The sequence below is a fragment of the Camelina sativa genome, chromosome 4 (genome assembly GCF_000633955.1).
Source record: "Camelina sativa cultivar DH55 chromosome 4, Cs, whole genome shotgun sequence".
NCBI classification, from domain to species: Eukaryota; Viridiplantae; Streptophyta; class Magnoliopsida; order Brassicales; family Brassicaceae; genus Camelina; species Camelina sativa.
Window position 1 is genome coordinate 1680785 of NC_025688.1, and position 22074 is coordinate 1702858.

Sequence of the window (22074 nt, forward strand, 5' to 3'; positions counted from 1 at the left end):
ACAAATAGCTCCTCTCGTTTTTTTTTTTTTTTTTTTTAAGATTTTAGTTTTTAAGGAAAGTGACTTTAGTAATTAATATCGGTTCCAGGCCTTCTAGAAACCTCTATAAAAAAATCCAGCTATTCCGCCATTGGCCTTTAATTGTACTGCAGTAGTCCCTCCAACTTTTTTACTTTTCGCATTCGGCCTAGCAATTTGGTTTGTATCTGGTACGCCTGGGTATATATATATATATATATGTAATATGTAAGATAGTCGTTACCCTAAGGGCATCTCTAACCCACCTCTATATTTGTTTTTAACTCTATTTTAGAGTAAAATCTACTCCAACCCATCTTTATTTCTACCTCTATAATAGAGATCTCTATTTTTTCTTCTATATATAGAGGAACTCTATTTTTTCCTCTATAATAGAATTGAACTTTTTTATTTATAAAATAGACCTTAAACTTTTAACACTTTTATATTTATTATCAAAATAAATAAATTATATATTTAATTGTCCTTAAACTTTTAACACTTTTATTATTTTATATGATGCAATGTATTTTAATAAATGTGATATTTAAATAATATTTATGAATGTTAAAAATTTAAATAATATCATAATTTTATGAAAGTTTCACAAATACTAAAATAAATGGGTTAGTTTGCAACTTTTATAAGTAAAATGTATTAATAATAAAATAAAAAAAGAATCTCTACGGAATATTCCTTTTTAGAGGAAAAAATAAAGGTATCCATTGGAGCAAAAGTCACCTCTATTATAGAGTTCCTCTATTTTAGAGGTAAAAATAGGGAAAACCATTGGAGATGGTCTTAGTGTTACTCATCAGGCAAAGAAAACTTCGATGCCATTTAACAAAATAGTAGGATCCGTGCTCGTACTAGAACACAAGTTGAATTTTATTTTTATTGATATTGTAATTTCTATCTAAAACAGCATATATATGATTATTTAAAAAAAAAAATTAGACGAAACAGTATACAGTAAAACTATAAATCGGTTATTCGGTAAATGATCCAATTATTAGTTCTATGTTTTGTATAATTGAATAGTCTAGATTTTTAAATTAAGAATCGACAAATGAACATTAAAAAATTTATTTTTTTTTAGAGATCGATCATCTGTGTCTCTGTGACTTATTTTGTCATGAGGTGCAACTCTTCGTCTGACGTGAGATGATTAGCTCCTTCATCCTAACTACGTCTTATATACGGAATAAATGCATAGTTAAGCACAGATCCAGCCTCGTGTTTCATATATGGAGATACATCCTTAGTAGTCCAATCCGAGACCAGACATCAAAATTAGGGATTTGATTCGTCAATGTATCCTTAAATCTAGACTTAGATTCGTACTTGGAAAATTAAATCATCCGTCATCGCTCTTATGTTGATACCATAAATGAAACCCTAACTTTTAAGTAAAGAAAGTTGCGTTAATTGCATTTGAGTTCTTCTATGTTTTTATTCTTTGTATTTTTTTCTTCTTAGTTTTTAATTCAACACTCACACCCCATTAAATTTGTCTATTGTAGATAACAATTTAACTCTACGAATTGGTTAAATTATTGTATAACTGCCAGGTCAATAGGCACAAGAAAATAGTTACAATGCAAATTTGATTGAGAAGAAAAATCTAATCATTTGGTAACGGGAATATTATCAGAGTTAGCCCTTTAATTATATATTTCGTCATCATTTAGATGATCAGTCTAATTGTCTACCTAGCTCTCGTTATATAACTAGACACGGTCAACTATATTATCACATGAGTGCTTGCATCCCATACCACCAGACCAATTTTATACCCTAGATAGCTCCTCTGTTAATCTGAGGATATCAAAAAAAGACAAGAAACATTCACCAAGAGGAAAAAAAGACTTTCGAAACAAGAATCGTCGATCTAAAATAAAAAATAAAATAAAACAAAAGATTCATGGAAGTAAAAAAGATGTATATTTCATATACCTTGGAGTGACCTACCAAAACAATCGAAACAAGTATAGCACAATATAAATTACAACCAGTAACCAGTTTCAAATTGAGCTCAATAGAAAAAAGAGAACCACACAAATCATAATCTAGAATGTAAATCAATTGTTCATTTGCTACAAACCTACTATTGACCCAAAAACTAAATTACTTGGGGTGAAAAGAAAAGAGTACCTCGCAAAAGATGTACTTGGGCGATTCATGATAAAAATAGCAGACTTTAGCTTGGAATTCTCTTGTCTTATCATAGGAAGGATCCTTACCTTTAATATAAAGAGAACTTAGAAGAAAAAACATATATAAGACTATAGTTTTGACCTCTCTTTCATTGTAACCCTCAAGGGCTCCAAGAGACAGCCTGTCCATTAACTCTTTGGAGGTTTCTGGTTCCATGACAAAATCATTTCTATCAAAATCAAGAGGCAGGTAATTAAAAATGCAGCAGAACTGCTTAAAATCCATGTCGAAACCATACAAAACACAAGATGATTCGATACCCAAGAATAAACACTAGATTACTAAATTAAGAATAGACAAATGAACATCAAAAATTTTAATTTCTCAAGAGATCGATCACATGTGTCTCCGTGACTTGTTGTAACGCCCCGACCGCCACTCCTTAGTGGACTCCATATCCAATTCCAGTCCATGAGCCCACTTTCCTTAATGGGCCTCACGTCCTCTCACTAGGCTCGTGAGCCCATCAATATCCAATGGTCGGTTTGCTACGTCCGGAAGATTTTAAAGACTTGTTACCGTCCCTACAAATCACCACATGATCTTTCCCTGTGTTTTGTCCTCACTCGCACAGTTCCGACATTCGCTTCCCGAAAGGTCACCCATCCTGAGACTACTCCAGCTCAAGCACGCTTAACTCTAGAGTTCTCTCAGGACCCTTGACCGAAAAGATAAGTGCACTTTGGTGACATAGGTGGCCAAATCAATTATTTTAAACCTCTCTGCATGTCCCTGAAACCGGGGTGTCACAATTCACCCCCACTAACAGATTGCAACGTCCTCGTTGCGCACCAACACCGTCATCCCCGATGGTGTGAGCCCACTTGACTCCACACTCGTCTGGGTTTGGCTCTGATACCACTTGTAATGCCCCGACTGCCACTCCTTAGTGGATCCCATGTCCAATCCCAGTCCATGAGCCCACTTTCCTTAATGGGCCTCACGTCCTCTCACTAGGCCCGTGAGCCGTCAATATCCGACGGTCGGTTTGCTACGTCAGGGAGATTTTAAAGACTTGTTACCGTCCCTACAAATCACCACATGATTTTTCCCTGTGTTTTGTCCTCACTCGCACAGTTCCGACAGTCGCTTCCTGAAAGGTCACCCATCCTGAGACTACTCCAGCTCAAGCACGCTTAACTCTGGAGTTCTCTTAGGACCCTTGACCGAAAAGATAAGTGCACTTTGGTGACATAGGTGGTCAAATACACTTGTTTGTCATGAGATGCAACTCTTCGTCTGGTGTGAGATGATCAGCCCCTTCATCCAAACTGCGTCTTATACACGGAATAAACGCATAGTTAGGCACAGACCCAACCTCGTATTTCATATATGGAGATACATCTTAAGTAGTCCAATCTGAGACCAGACATCGAAATTAGGGATTTGATCCATCGATGTATCCTTAAATCTAGACTTGGATTCGTACCTAGAAAATTAAATCATCCGCCATCGCTCTTATGTAAATACCATAAACGAAACCCTAATTTTTAAGTAAAGAAAGTCGTGTTAATTGCATTTGAGTTCCTCTATGTTTCTATTCTTTGTATATTTTTCCTCTTAGTTTGTAATTCAACACTCACACTCCACTAAATTGGTCAATGGAGCATACCGATGATTAAATTTTTTGATTGTAGATAACAACTTAACTCTACGAATTGGTTAAATTATTGTATACTGCCAGGTCAATAGGCACAAGAAAATAGTTACAATGCGAATTTGATTGAGAAGAAAAATCTAATCATTTGATAACGGGAATATCATCAGAGCTAGCCCTTTAATTATACATTTCGTCATCGTTTAGATGATCAGTCTAATTGTCTACCTAGTTCTCGTTATATAACTAGACATGGTCAACTATATTATCATATGAGTGCTTGCGTCCCACACCACCGGACCAATTTTATACACTAGATAGCTCCTTTGTTAATATGAGGATATCAATAAAATAAGACAAGAAACATTCACCAAGATGAAAAAAAACTTTCGAAACAAGAATCGTCGATCTAAAATAATTAAAAAAAAAGATTCAAAGAAATAAAAAAGATGTATATTTCATAACCTTGGAGTGACCTACCAAAAATATCCAAACAAGTATAGCACAATATAAATTACAGCCAGTAACCAGTTTCAAATTGATCTCAATAGAAAATAGAGAACCACAAAAATCATAATCTAGAAGGTAAATCAATTGTGCATCTGCTACAAACCTACTATTGACCCAAAAGCTAAATTACTTGGGGTGAAAAGAAAAGAGTAACTCGCAAGAGATGTACTTGGGCGATTCATGATAAAAATAGCAGACTTTGGCTCGGAATTCTCTTGGCTGATCATAGGAAGGATCCTTACCTTCAAAGGTAATGAAGTACATTTACGGCAGTAGTAGTAGTGGTGTAAAGATTGGCTTTGATAACCTTGACAAATCCATATCTTGTATTCTGTAGTATAGACAAATGTGAAAAAAACCAACCACAAATAAGTTCAACATAATAAGAACTTAGAAGAAGAAACATATATAAGACTATAGTTTTGACCTCTCTTTCATTGTAACCTTCAAGGGCTCCACGAGACAGCCTGTCCATTAACTCTCTGGAGGTTTATGGTTTCATGACGAAATCGTTTTCATCAAAATCAAGAGGCAGGTAAATAAAAATGCAGCAGAACTGCTTGAAATCCATGTTGAAACCCTACAAAACACAAGATGATTCGATACCCAATAATAAACACTAGATTACCAAATTAAGAAAGGACAAATGAACATCAAAAATTTTAATTTCTCAAGAGATCGATCGTCTGTGTCTCCGTGACTTGTTTTGTCATGAGGCGCAACTCTTCGTCTGGCGTGAGATGATCAGCCCCTTCATCACTGCGTCTTATACACGGAATGAACGCATAGTTAGGCATAGATCCAGCCTCGTATTTCATATATGGAGATACATCCTCAGTAGTTCAATCTGAGACCTGACATCGAGATTAGAGATATGATCCGTCGATATATCATTTAAGACTTGGATTTGTACCTGGAAAATCAAATTATCTATCATCGCTTTTATATTGATACCATAAACGAAACCCTAACTTTTAAATAAAGAAACTCGCGTTAATTATATTTGAGTTCCTCTATATTTCTATTCTATGTATTTTTTTCTTCTTAGTTTTTAATTTAACACTCACACCCCACTAAATTGGTCAATGGAGCATACCGATGATTAAATTTTTTTATTGTAAATTACAAGTTAACTTTACAAATTGATTAAATTATTGTAAAACTGCCAGGTCAATAGGTATAAAAAAAATAGTTTTTTTTTGTTAAAAAATATTCAATAAAAAAATAGTTACAATGCAAATTTGATTGAGAAAATAAGCATTGACAACCTTAACAAAAGCAAAATTCGTAACCTCTTCAAAACAAAGGAAAAAAGAAGAGGATTTTCATCAAGTTAACTATTATAGCGTTTTTTGGGTTCAACAAACATAAATATAGAAGAAAACATCCACAAAAAAGAGAGATTTCCATAGCATATTATCTTCATTACGCGAATTTGAACAAGGAACGACAAAGAGAAGTTGAAAGCAGACACATTCATTGTTGCTTCTGGAACCCTCGACTAGATAAAACAATACATTATCTTAATTTGCTTGTATTTGACATTTGTTGGACTTGTATCCCATTAATTGTACACAAGTCCCTTTATTTTCTCTTTCGTATATAATTTGGCCTCATAGTTGTAGTTGTACACTATAAAACCCCATCGGAATCCACTGTAGACTGTGTAGTTTAATCACTAATTTATTTGGGTGGGCCTCTCTCAACATACTCACATCAGCTGTTTTTTTACTAATTTACTTACTCAAGGTTATAATAAATCATAAGGCTATGTCGATTAATCAACTCTGAATAGTTTTTGTATGATTATAATCACACTCTTGAGGATGTTTTGATTTAAAGTTTTTATTTTTTGAATTTATTTACTTGAGTTGATAGCTTCGTTTACATCACCGAGCGGATGAGATGTGGAGGTAATGAGTACTATTTGATCAAAGCCCAAAAAACCTCAGTCCCGTTTTAAAAAACTCATATAATGTGTGTGACAGTAAACGCGTAGACAACATCACGTGTCTAGTCTACTCAGTATGTGATTCCTTTACATTGCAGTATTGCACCAACGGAGATAGAGAGGGGGAGAGAGACGCTGTTTCATGTAGGCTGTTTCGTATAAATCAGATCTGATGGTATGTAGAAAATATAAACAAGTTTGACTAGGTGTATGATAAATTTGACTAGGTGTATGATAAATTTGACTAGATGTAGTATAAGTATAAACTACAACGTACATGATATATAGAAAATGTAAATAAATTATCTCTATATTAGTAAAAAAGAAGTACAAAATCTTTTCCGAATCAGGTCATTAAAAGAAAATAACCTGAAATTAAATATGTTGGATACGAGTTGATTATATCTGAAGTTTACAAATGGATGATCCAAAATTTAAACATATCATCCCACAAAAAATAATAATAAAAAAATTCCAATAAAACAAAGGTTGGTGTATATTTACGGTTCCTATAATTTAGGAAACAACTCAAATTTATGGGATATTAATCAAAATTACAATAAGAAGAAATTGATTATATCATTATGAACTGGATATCATATCTTTAACAAATATATTTTCGGTAAAATTATCCTTATTTTTAGTATACTAATTGATTTCGAAATAAGGAATCTCATAATCGTTTTCCTAAGATATCATATCTTTAACAAATATATTTCTCTAATTTTTAGTCTACTAATTATTATTCCTCTAATTGATTTCGGAAAAAGAAACCGAAAAATCAGTTTCCTAAACTTTCGAAATCTTAATTACCGAATCAATCAACAAATCAATATCAGAATATATTAAGAGAATATACTCTAACTATAAATACTCCTTAGTCATACACTTTCATTCCATACTTTCCATCTAATCTTTTCTGCACATCTCGATTAAGCTTAAAAAATGGCTGCCTACCTACTAATAACTGAACTAGCATCGATCAAGCCTTTCAAATCTGTTTGGAAGATCCAAGTAAAAATCATCCACAACTGACAACAGTATATGACTTAAGCTTAATAATCATTCTTTCAACTAATTTACGTTTATGTTTTGAATATTTCACATAAATGGTTAACTTACTATAAATATGTTTTTCATTTGTGTTTAGGGTACTCTGATCCATGTGACCATCAAGAAACAACAGCTACACAAGTTTCAGCGAATGATCCTCCCTGGTCAGAGGAGAATCATTAAGAAATTTTTCATGATATCTGATATATATTACAGATGTTTAGTACAGACCATTAATATGATGTAAAAATTTAAGATACTCCTAATTATATAATTGTGGAGTAAATATGAACTTACAGTGTTGTCTATCCCTTTGTCCTTCTGTTTGATTAGATCTTCACATATGTTCTGAAAAATCTTATTATATAAAGTTTGATGTCAAAATTACTAATTAACAAGATCTTAACACATGTCAATTATATCATTCAGATGTTGACACATGTCAATTCTAAAATTATTAAATTTTTAGAAAATAAAAATGTAAAAATTCAAAACCTACCATAAAAAAAAGATCATTATAAAGAAATTATATATATATATATATATATATCAAAAAAATTGAAATTGTAATATTGTTTACTTATTTTAATTTTAAGTTGTTAATTTTACAAAAAATGATTACTTTTTATATAAGATAAAAAATATGATTGTGAAAATTATACAACTAACTACTGTTTCTAGAAAAATGTAAATACTTACCTTTACATAAAGAAATAGATTTTTGAAGTAAAAGATTTAAAATAAAAATATATTGTTTCATATTTTTTTCACCAATCAAATAATTTATTAAAATGACTGCTATTGTAACATATAAGATAGGAGTATGTAAGATTAACGTATGCGTTTTTGTAACTGTAAAAATGTTAAAGTGAAGAGACATATAATAGATTATTTAATATGTTCATAAAGACAATTTGTTGGTAGTAGTAAAGAATAATGAGTATAGTTTAACAGTAAAATATATTTGTGTGTACAAATACACTTCAATTGGTAATGTAGGTTTTGTAAATGGATATACATTAGTGTATTATAGCAAAAAGAAACAACTATTTTCAATAACTAAAAGTTTTTCACTTTACTTTTATACATTGTTTCTACTTACAAAAATAATTAAATAAATATATATTCTTTGTTAAATTTAATTTAATTTTAATAAATTTGAACTCATCTACAACTATTTTCTTAACTAAAAGTGTATATATGTTTACTTTTAATAATTTTAATAAATTACTAATTAACAAGATCTTGACACATGTCAATTATATCATTCAGATGTTGACACATGTCAATTCTAAAATTATTAAATTTTTAGAAAATGAAAATGTAAAAATTCAAAACATACCATAAAAAAAATATCATAAGGAAATTATATATTTATATATATATATATATCAAAAATTCAAAATTGTAATATTGTTTACTTATTTTAATTTTAAGTTGTTAATTTTACAAAAAAAAAATGATTAATTTTTATATAAGATAAAAAAATATGATTGTGAAAATTATATAACTAACTACTGTTTCTAGAAAAATGTAAATACTTACCTTTACATATAGAAAGAGATTTTTGAAGTAAAAGATTTAAAATAAAAATAGATCGTTTCATATTTTTTCACCAATCAAATAATTTATTTAAAACGACTGCTATTGTAATATATAAGATAGGAGTATGTAAGATTAACGTATGCATTTTTGTAACTATAAAAATGTTAAAGTGAAGAGAAATATAATAGATTATTTAATATGTTCATAAAGACAATTTGTTGGTAATAGTAAAGAATAATGAGTATATTTTAACAGTAAAATATATTTGTGTGTACAAATTACTTCAAGTGGTAATGTAGGTTTTGTAAATGGATATACATTAGTGTATTATAGCAAAAAGAAACAACTATTTTCAATAACTAAAAGTTTTTCACTTTACTTTTATACATTGTTTCTACTTACAAAAATAATTAAATAAATATATATTCTTTGTTAAATTTAATTTAATTTTAATAAATTTGAACTCATCTACAACTATTTTCTTAACTAAAAGTGTATATATGTTTACTTTTAATAATTTTAATAAATTACTAATTAACAAGATCTTGACACATGTCAATTATATCATTCAGATGTTGACACATGTCAATTCTAAAATTATTAAATTTTTAGAAAATGAAAATGTAAAAATTCAAAACATACCATAAAAAAAATATCATAAGGAAATTATATATTTATATATATATATATATATATATCAAAAATCCAAAATTGTAATATTGTTTACTTATTTTAATTTTAAGTTGTTAATTTTACAAAAAAAAATGATTAATTTTTATATAAGATAAAAAAATATGATTGTGAAAATTATATAACTAACTACTGTTTCTAGAAAAATGTAAATACTTACCTTTACATATAGAAAGAGATTTTTGAAGTAAAAGATTTAAAATAAAAATAGATCGTTTCATATTTTTTCACCAATCAAATAATTTATTTAAAACGACTGTTATTGTAATATATAAGATAGGAGTATGTAAGATTAACGTATGCATTTTTGTAACTATAAAAATGTTAAAGTGAAGAGAAATATAATAGATTATTTAATATGTTCATAAAGACAATTTGTTGGTAATAGTAAAGAATAATGAGTATATTTTAACAGTAAAATATATTTGTGTGTACAAATTACTTCAAGTGGTAATGTAGGTTTTGTAATTGGATATACATTAGTGTATTATAGCAAAAAGAAACAACAATTTTCTATAACTAAAAGTTTATCTCTTTACTTTTATACATTGTTTCTACTTACGAAAATAATTAAATAAATATATATTCTTTATTAAATTTAATTTAATTTTAATAAATTTGAACAAATCTACAACTATTTTCTTAACTAAAAGTGTATATATGTTTACTTTTTTCATGCAAACAATAAATTAAAAGAAAATTTATTGGTTAGTTGCCCAAGCCGGAGGGAAGGGGTTTACAAAATAAACTTCAGAGATAAGAGAACGCGAAACACGGACAAGACAATTCACCTTCGTATTTGACGCACGCGGGAACCAAGAGATGGAGAATAGTTGGAAGGATTCCAACGAGTTGAACACATCGAGTACGTTGGAGAAGGACAGCCAATCTTTAGGGGACTGAACCATAGTGAGTAACTCAGCACAATCAGTCTCGAAATATTGGCAAGCGATCCCTGTAGCACGTATCCGCTCCATGGCCCAGTACAACGCTTCTAACTCTGAATGCAAGGGGAGGGGCTCTCCGTCTTAGAAACTTGGCCCCCAACAACAAGGTTCGCTCTTCACCAACGCGACACCACCAGTCCAATCCTGAATGCAAATTGGTTGCTTTCAAAGAACCATCAATCTGACAACGAGGTGAAGAAATTTGGACATCCGAAGATAGAGATGGAGTTGACATGACCGCCATAAAAGAGAGCGCCTCTTCCCAGGCTAACTTATCTCTCCAGAAAACAAAATCCAAATTCGAGTACATTGACTCGTATGGAAAACCCTCTGACGAGACAGGAGTCGGAGATAAATCCCAAACTTCACAAGATCGAGGGCATTCAAAGAAAACATGATTAATAGTCTCAACCACAAAATCACACTGCTTACACCAAGTACCACATTGGACACTTCGGTGTATCTATTAACTTTTATAGATAGTTTTTACTTACTAAAAATATTTATTTTAAATTCTTTGTAAAATTTAATTTCATTTTAAAAACTCTAAACCCGCACATCGAGTGTATCCTAATCTAGTTAATATATATTAATCACTAATCAATACATACGAAACTAAAGCGAAGTATATGTATGATTTTAGAACAACACGGAACACAACATAATTGCAATATTTCGGTTCATTGTTTTTTTTTTTTGAAAAAACAATATTTTTGTCCATTACTTTATATATTATAAAAAATAATAGTCTTATACATAAACATTTCTAATAATGTTCTATGGACTATGTTTAACGTAGGAAAATTTTTTAAGAGAAAACATTCTCTCTAATGTATTTTAATAAAATCGCACAATACAACCAAACAACCACACAATACAACCAAACAACAGCACGCATTGTATCAAAAAATATTATGTACACTAAAAACGTATGTTACACTCTATTAGATTCATTAATTGTGTATTGTATTTTTTCTCCCCCAATATTTTCTTATAAATTTGTACAGTATCATATTTAATTAATTCAGAAATTTTATTAATATAGAAATACAACCTTATTGTATTACGTTTATTTAAAATAGAAATATCTAAAAACTTTCCCCCGCGTTGTAGCGTGGATCAGATTCTAATTGTCTATTAAATAATCTGATGTATGAATTGTGTTCAAAATCACAACTAAATAGACTACAAAGTTTTCGCGAACAAGCACAAAATAAGTTTTCCAAAAAAAAAAGAGATAAACTCATCTGACCAAACACTAACATTGTATTTGCAATGGGCCTTACTAAATATACAAATTTAACTCTTTGTGCCTCATGACGATTTAACTTGTAGTATAACATTTATATTGGTCAGATGAATTTATTGGCCGAAAAAACTAAAACTAATTAATAAACGAAGCCATGTCACAATAATGAGTTTGGTTCAAGTAATGCTCAATTTTGGTTGTGGCATAGCACCCATTAATAATGTATGGTTGATTTACACGCTCCCATTAATGTATGGTTGATTACACGCGCTCCAAATTTTAACTCCTTGTGTTTGACTGTTACAGTAAATTTGTACAACGTTAATTAGTTGCTCAGATGAATATATCGACCGAAGCTAGGTAACATAAATGAATTTGAATATGCTTGTGATCATTGTCGTGCTTAAGTTCATATAGGCTTAGAACGAATAAAAAGAATATGGCTTTTGTTATTAAAAAAAATGTAAAAAATAATATATATACTAAATGGTTACCATGCAATATATAGGTGATATGTATTTTTAATTATTTATATATTTATATTATTATATGACTATGATAAAATCATCTATATATATAAATTATTTGATATAATGAATATAGCTTACATTAAATTCTATATAAATATAATTTGTAGGTGTGATTGTTTATATAGGATAGCAAATTAGTCATTTTTTTTTTGTTTTTTGAAATGTTGAATAGATATTAATAAAAAATAAACAAAATATATGTAAAAAATGAACAAAACATAAATAAAATATTTTTACGTAACACATAAAATAAACTCTCATATATCATACCATCTATTTTTTATTGGCATGAAAATTCTATTTCAGTTTGTACATAAAATTTAAAATATGATGACAATTGGATAATATCTATATGACAAAACTGATCATATGTGGTCCAATTTTATTGATAATGAATTAGGTGGGTTCATCTCGCTCTGAGTATATTGAGGTACAAAAATGTGTGTTTTATGTGCACTTCTTAATGTGTATATATATATATATATATATATCTATTTGTTAATGGGTAAGAGCTTTTATAGACATCGAAATTAGGGATATGATCCGTCGATGTATCCTTAAATCTAGATTTGGATTCGTACCTGGAAAATCAAATCATCTGCCATCGCTCTTATATTGATACCATAAATGAAACTCTAACTTTTGTTTGTAAATGATTCAGAGATAAAATATTTTCAATACAAAATAGAAGACGTGGTTAAATATATCATAGTTTATGTTTCCATATTGATTCTGTTGTATTTTTTTAGTTTGAATGGTATGTAAAATATTTAGGAAACAAAATCTAAAGTAATGCTATTTTTCGAAATTTTTTAGGAATTAACTTTGTAAATATGTACAAATAAAAGGGTAAAACCCAAAATGTAATTCAAAAATGGATATATAGATGGAACCAAGTTTAAAATATGTAATAAATTGTTTTAATTATAAATTAGCAGTGTGATCTGGAGTTTTTAAATTTTTGAAATTTGATGGTTGTCAACAGTAGTATTATTTTCTGATATTGATTTATAATGAAGTTTGATAACTTTTTCTACTACTAGGTTATTAATCCGCGCTACTCGCGGATATATTTTTATTGATTGTTTTTAAATAGGTATATAATGTCATATAATATGCAACAATACTATAATGCTTTATTTTATATTCTTTCTAAGACAAATATTATTTAATATATATAAGTACCATTTATGCTTATTCAGAAAGAACAAAAAAAATCACTAAGAAAAAAGTAAATATCATATATGGATAAAATAATCATAAAAATATTATTTCTACATATTGATGTTGATAATAATATACTTTTAACACATGACAAAAATAGTAGTTTTAGTCTCTGAATTATTATTAATTCAACTATTTTATTTCAAACACATTACTCAGACACTATAATGTAAATAAAAAAAATATATATATATATATATATTATTAATAAAATATATAAACTTCTATTTATTCAAATAAACATCACAACTATATATCAATATTCAATATGCACTTTTCACATATCAACTACAATTCAAGTAATTAAGGAGAAGATTACAATATTGTTCCATGACATAATAATACTTCAAATTTTAAAGCAGTCCACTTAATACAATTGCGTTACACATAGATGGTCTAGAAGTGTGGAGAACGTCACTGCTGGATTTGAGAGGCAGGTTGCATAAAACTACAGCAACTATTTTGAAGATAAATTGTTCTGCTTAAACATTGATTTATTTAACATTGTGGATGGTCTTTTGTACTTTATAGTGCCTTAATATATATATACATAATTCATGCTATTAATATGTGAGTTCCACACATGGCCTTTAAGACATTTGATTTTCCACGTCTCAATATTTCCAGTCACCGTTTACGAAAATAGAACCAGTCACTTGAAGCTCGTTGTGGTTGTCTTTGTCTTTTTGCCAAAACCATTTTGGGAAAACCTCTTCAAGATACTCACAACGGTCTTTTTGGTGTTCAATCCATACACACAACTGTGCCCACAAATGTCTTATTGCTTCTCTTTAATTTATGTTCTCTTACATGAACTTCAAGCTTCTTCTCCACCTCTTCCTTCTCCTTCTTCATCTCTACCACACACTTCTTCGCCATCAAAAGAATCTTCATTGCATCAATCACCCTTTCCACATAACTTTTCTGCTTGTCTTCAATTTTTTCAGACAGGAATTGTAATCGGTTTAGTATTGTTGAATTCACTATCTTTGATATCTCTTTGATCATACTCATACTTCGATACGTTATATGTGTTACTGAGATCTTCTCTTTGAGTAAGGCTTGTTTCTCTAAATTCTTAGCTTCTATTCTCTTCAACTCTCCTTCTTTCTCCGTAAACACTTGTTCTGTTACTCTCAGTTTCTGGTTAGACAACGGAGTTTAACCTTGATGTTACTCATCTTCTCCATCAAGCTCTCTATCTCCTCTCCTTTCATCTCTACTTCATTACGTAGTCTCTCTACCGTCTTTTCCAGATTTACAATCGCAGATTACTTCGATGCAACATCTTTAGCGCTCTCTTGCATTCTCTTCTCTGTCCCTCCGTACGTCTTGTACGCTTCCAAAATCTCTCGGGCTTAGTTTTAGTCATCTATTAGCTTCTTGATTATTGCTTCTCGTTCTTGGAACAAACCGTTGATCAGTTTATGCTCTTGGGTCATGCAGATAAATCTTCTCGACATCGGTGGTTGACACGACATTTTAATTTCGTGCATCGCTTCACAATGGTGCTTCCACACAACCTATAATTAAATACTATTAACGAATTAGTATGTATATTTAAACAAAAAAGTTGGCACGAACCAAAAAGAAACGATAGGTAGTTATAATCTTATTGTGAATAAAACACTAAGAGGCGTTCATGTTTTGGGGTTTTACATTTTTTACAATTTCCATCAACACATGAAAGAAGAAATTTATATTTTTGAAAGATACGACGGGCCATTATCACAACCAATATTAATAAATTTACCTTTATTTTTGCGTAAGAAATTATACGTTTATCTTATATATATATATATGGTATTTTTTTTCTTTTGTACAATTTTTTAATAATTTCAAAAATGTTAATTAATTAGATGTCTATTTATAATTTACTTATATAATCTAATAACCATATTAACATATAATCATAGGAAATTAGGCATTCTAAAATTGGGAACATTTACAAAAATATTTATGGCTTTTCTTTTTAAAATTACATTAGATTTTATCCCGCGGTACACCGCGGAGCTATATTTTATTTTAGAAAAGAAAATAATAATTTGATTAGTAGATTAACTATATATATATATATATGAGTATATGACTAATATTTTGCATATTTTAAATCTGTATCGCTTATATTTATTCATTAATTAAAATTTAACCATGTTCTAGCATTTGATTAATAATATGTAAAATTTATGCTAATGTTGCTATAACCTGTTTTGAAATAAATCATGTTTTATGAGATTTTTAACATTTATAAATCTAAAGATTCATAATATTTTAATTTTTATTAAGTTTAACATAGAAATAATCATTTTTTTGAAATGGTGTTAAAATATAAAAAGGTATCTTTATTTTATTTAATAATTTAGGTAGAACTAATTAGTTTCTATAAATACATTTCGAATTTATTTATAACAATTAAACCAAAATTTATGGCATATGCTCCTCTAACAATTACTATGTATAACAATTAGTTTTTATTAAAAAATGAATTTAATTAAATATTTAATATCAGTGGTATTCCCTGTAAATAGTACTGAACTTCATGATTTATTTTATAATTGTCTCCAAAAATGTATATATAGATATATTAAGGAAAGAGTTTAATTAAGTAAATTTAAGTTTTACCAAAATTCTAACGCTGACATGGAAGTTGACATGTCGAATCCTGATTGGTTGTTTTAAATCTTAGGTGGACAGCTTTAGGAGCTTATAGCTTCTACTTTTATTTAGTATAGATTTAAGTTAGATATTTTATACCTTTCCAATAAATGTTGAATTGCGGAATTGGTAGTTTGTCTTAATTTTATTTTATAAATTTAGGATTAAAACGACCTGATCCGTTATTTTTATATAATAAATACAATACATAATTAAGCATCCCATACTACTTAATTAACCAACCCAAACCACAACTCATCATTAAACCAGCAATAACCATCAAGCACAGCGGAAACATACCAATAATACAAAACTATACATCATCAATACAATAACACTCCTAACCATCATTTCCAACAACCTAGCATAACTCTATCCAAGGTTCCAACATAAACAATATAACCAACAACATACACACGAGACCCTAGATCATCCTTCTCTTCATCGCCATGATTCCAACGTCACATTCCTGCAAACCACAAACAACAATTGAGATGCGTAAGTATTATCACAAATACTTAGTGAGACAATCTTCCCATCTACTAGGCTATACACACAAGCAACTGAGATACCAATGTTTAACAAATAACAACCAGGAAAAACGCAGCAGACAAGACACTGACCCCAACTTGGTGTCGATCGACACCGACTCCGCAGACGCGTTCTGCTCGAAGCCGATCATCGAATCTCCGTTTCCAATCACCTCCAATCTGTTCCAAACTCACCCAAAAGCTTCAGGAACCTATAATAACCATAACACAACCACCACAAGCAAGAACAACACCACAAACACAACAAATCAAGCAAACAAAGGATTCTCAGGCTTAGATAAGTCATGGTCATGCACTCACCTATTTTGCAGGAAGATTCTCACTCAACAACGATAAGCCTTCTCCTTTGTTCCTAGCACAAGATCTCCACTCCACATGAACAAATCTCACCAAAACAGCTTAGAATCTCCAAATCCCCTCAAGAACACTCTCCCTTCTCTCTTTTCTCTTTAGAACGGCCAAGAGAACTCTTTTCCATGACCTAGGTCGAGTTTTCCCTTATATACATCGGTTAGGAACTTCAATTGAACCAAACCAAGCCAAAACGACAATTCAAATAAACATGGTCGAACCAAAAATAGATGGTGTCGATTGACACTCCCCTTGATGTCGATCGACACTCTGTCCCAATATCCAAAAATTGGTTCGCGGATGTCAAGCTTTTTTCCATAATATTATTAACTAATTATCTCTATATTTCATTTTTCTCTACAAGTGTACTTATTATTTAAGTTTCTGTTACTAATTAACTCATTTGATATTAAACTAAAAAGTTTTATGTATTTTAGTAGACTAAACCATAAAAACTGTATAATCATATTTATGTCATCTTTAACCCGTTCTATAACATGATCCGCAAAAATTTAATTTTTTCTGTAAGTTAAAAGTATATAAAATATTTCCTGTCCAATATATCAACTATACTATGTGCTATTTAATTTCCCGTGCATACTGATTTCTTTCTTTTAACACTGCATTTTTATTGACCAAAATATTACAACAGGTAGCCCAAATACGAAAATCAAAGACAGTCCAATAGAAGCCCAAGTAGAAGATAAACTCAAGGGACGATTCATACGACAGTGATGAGCGAGTGGACACGTGTTGGATACTGGTTTCATATTTTAATAAAAAGAAAACATATTGAAATATGAAAATAAAGAATTATTGTTTCTGTGTACTGCAGGTTCAAACCTACAAGGGAGTGAGAACCGAGAGATGCTCTGTTGTTATTATATCTAATTCCCCTATATGTGACTTGAATTGTTGTATTGCGACTACAAATGAATAACTTATTATTGTATGAGAGATGTTCTGCTGCTTTCTTTAAGCTTGTGTCGTTTGTTTACTATTATCTAATTCAATAGTGTGTTTTAAAAATGACACGATTTAGAATTAGATAATCAGATTAATAACAATGTATGAAACAGAAACAATTACTACAAACAAAATGGACAATTTGAGCTCTTTGAGAGTGTCCACATTAGCAAAATTTAGGAGTTCACACACAATGCTATGTGGCTTTCTTCAAACAAAGGTTTAAAGTAAGAAAAAACAATTTTTCTAACATCCTCTTTTTCCTAAACAATGTAAATGCAGCTTCTGGAACAACTCGCTGTGAGGAACAAGTCGTTGTGCCGAACAGAGCGTTGTGTCAATCAGGAAGTTTCATCAGATCACAGACGCCCGAGTTGCTGACATGGATGTGTGAGCTGATGTGGCAAGACGTGAGTGGATGTGATGATGTGTCGAGGAAAGGTGATGACTTGGCATTGAAGATAGAGACAAGATTATTCTTGGAGATATGGAGAATATTCTCCACAACAAATTAAGGAAATGATAACTTGAGCAGTAAGCAGTTTTCTTATCCTTGGAGATATGAAGAATATTCTCTACAGCAAATAAGGAAAAGATAAGCTTAAGAGCAAACAGTTTCTTTATGCCGTGATACTTGGAGATTCGCCTTCTAGGGGTTCTCAAGTCTTGTATATATATTTTAGGAGTAGGCCATGAGCCAATTTGAGCACTCTAGAATATTGATACAGTTGTAAACTTCGAAGCCACAAAGATAATGTTTAGAAGGTGTGTTCCCAGTTCTCTGTGACGTTAATCAGGAAGGTGATTAAGTGCACAGAGAATTGTTTTTCTTTCTCTTAGATCTGCACTGGTGAGAGTCTAGATAGAAAAGAGAGAGGGTGAGTTTTAATCTCTTAGCTAAAAAAGAGAGAGGGTGAGTTTATTCTCTTAGATCTACACAGGTGTGTGTTTAGATAGAAAAGAGAAGAGGGGTCAGATTTATTCTTGTAACCATAAAAGAGTTTGATAAGAATAAATAGAAAAGTGTTGGCCTGGCGCGTTCCAAGTGTAAATCAGTGTGTTGTGCATCTCTGTACCCTTACATTGGTATCAGAGCGAACGCCTGATAAAAGAATTGTTTATCTTTTCAACAGGTGAGATCTTGAGACGAGGTATGGAGAATCCACAACAGTTCGTTGATGAGAACAATCCGCTGATGCTTGACGCTGAGCATTATGATGATTGGAAAGCACAAATGAGACAGATGATTCAGAGTCGTGATATGGAAGCCTGGTTCGCTGTTGAAGATGGATGGTCACTTCCAACACTTACGAACATGAGAGGAGAAACTATAATAAAGCCCTGTAAGTTGTGGACAGCTGAGGAGAAGTTAAAGGGAAAACAGAACGCTGAAGCGTTATCTACTATTTTCAGCTGCTTGCCGATGGATCTGTCGCGATGGTACAAGAGTGTATGTCGGCGAAAGAAGTTTGGGATATTTTGAAAGCCTTCTTTGAGGAAACCAGAAGAGTGAAGAAGGAAAAATCTGATGTATCACTATCCTGTCATTTCAACAGTCAACTAAGCTCCCCGTGTCATGAAGTTGTAGTGCTGAAGAAGGTATATAAGGATAAGACGTTTGTCAAGGAATTTCTCAGAAGCTTATCACATGGATATCTTTCTCACAAATCTGATGGTAAAGGTGATTTAAGTTCTGATGAACAAAAGGTTGATCAGTGTGTGAAATTAGTTCAGACAGATGAACTGCAGATGAGAAAGAACGATCAGAAGGCTGAGGAATCATTCACTCTGAAGACTGTAGAAACTCATACGTCTGTTCAAGGTAATGAGGGAGTACTGATTAAGAAGCAGTTCAGAAGTCTGAAGGGTGTACAACGTCAGCATCAATCTTCATCATCCAGATCTGATGCAGAGAAAGAATCTCAGAGTTCTAAATATCAAAGTTATGGACACTTCCAATCAGAATGTTCTAGACTTAAAAAGAAGAAGCATGTTGAAGTGTTACAACCGTCAAGGCTGTGTTCATACGAAATCTTGTTTGACATGGAGTGATATTGATTCAGCCAAAGAAGATGATAAGAATCAGAAGTCTGTTTTGAAGCCTAAGGATGATGTGGTTGGCTTATCTGTTGAGAAACAAGTCATCGCTCTGTCTAAGGATCTTATTCTGTAGAAGAAGGAGAATTAGAATCTGGTGTCTGAGAAGAAAGAGCTGCTCTATAGAGTCTTCACTCTTGAGAAACTGTTGTCTGAGGAGAAAGTTATTACGTCTCTGTTGAGACAACGTCTTGAGGATCAGCTAAAGATTAACAAGAGGCTGAGTAAAGGAGCAAAAGATCTGGACAAGCGGATGGTCACTCACAATGGTACTATGATTGCAAACTGTGGTGTGAAGAACCATGGAAGAAACTCAAGTGGTGACACAAGTGCAGTGAATGGGTCAATAGTGCTGCAAAACAGAGGTGGTACTGTCAAACGAGCGTCTGACTTCAACCTGCAGAAGACTAAACAGATGATTGTTGTGAACAACCTGAGAGGGAAACTACGTCGTTGTTAGTATTGTGGTGTGATTGGTCATATTAAGGTTGATTGCTACAGATTTAAGAACCGTGTAAGTCAACTATTAAGCCAGAAGAAGTTCCACAATGTTGGAAAAAGAGGCTTTCAAGTCTTCAGTAAGAAGAATGATATGTATTGTTATAGTGGATCTTCAAGTACCACAATTAACAATGGTTTACACCTTAAATCCATGAAAGAAAAGACAAGATCAGGAGTTGAGACAAGAATGTGGAGTGTCGGAGTTCTAAACAAAAGAACATGTCGCTGTTATTATGCAAGTCAGAGCCTCCACAAAGCTGCATGTTTCAAGTGTCTGGATTGTACTATACATCTCACGCATCTGAAGGAGTGTCACAAAATGTTCGAAGATACAGGCGAGTAAACATCAAGAAGCGTAACATGAATTGTTATGTTTTGCACACTGTTGATGGTCAACAGACTGTTGTATTGAAGAACTATGGTTGTTCAAGGTACATGACTATGAATCACGAAAGGCTATACAACTTCGAAGAAGGCTCAGCTGACAAGGTCACTTTTGGGGGATGAAGTTGTAGGTACAATCAGAGGCAAAGGTGCATCTCGAGGTAAAGACCAGCCCACTATGGAATCTGTCTACCTTGTCGATGGTCTAAAAGTTAATATGATTAGCATCAGTCAGTTTTGTGACGAGGGTTTAGATGTTACCTTCACCAAGGAAAGATGTCAGGTGGTTGATGAGCGCGACAATATTTGAGTCCAAGGTCAGCGCTTGATAATAGCTGTTATATATCAAAGTCGTCCAATCCACAAACAAAAGAGTTCAATCAGCAGTGTTCTATGATGTCTAGAGACATGATCTGAGAAGAAGTATATTTACTAGCTGTTGTCAAGTGTAAGCTGTAGCACTCAGAAAACTGTGAGAATCACTTCCATCAAGAAGCTGCTGGAAGGATTCAGAAGGGCATAGTTGTTGTTTCTACTGCTACTACACAGAGTTTTTTGGATGCAGTTAGTGGCGTTGCATGTCAGAGCTTTGCAAATGGAGGTAAGTTGAAACATGGGCGAAGCTACAGAGGTGGCTACTAGGTCTATAGATGTTATTGCAGGTCAGTGCTTGGCTGAGGAGTTCATTGTGCTGAAGGAAATCTGTTGTCTGTGGGTGACGATTGTGGAAAACAGAAGTTGAACAAGTTGGAAAAGTTATGGAGAACAAGGCACGATTGGTCGTACAAAGCTCTAAGGAGAGTTCGCTAGACACAACACATTCACTTCAACACGAGATGATGAAGTATTCATATACTGATGTAAGTATGCCAAAGGTTTGATCAGTGCATATGAGTTACAGAGGAGTGGAGATGAAGCCACACCCATGATCGTAAAGTATCACACATGCGAGCTGCTGAAAGGAGTGTCAAGTATTTTAAAGGCACATCCAACATAGGGTTGGTGTTGACGAAATGAGCTAGCAGAAACTTGAAGAGA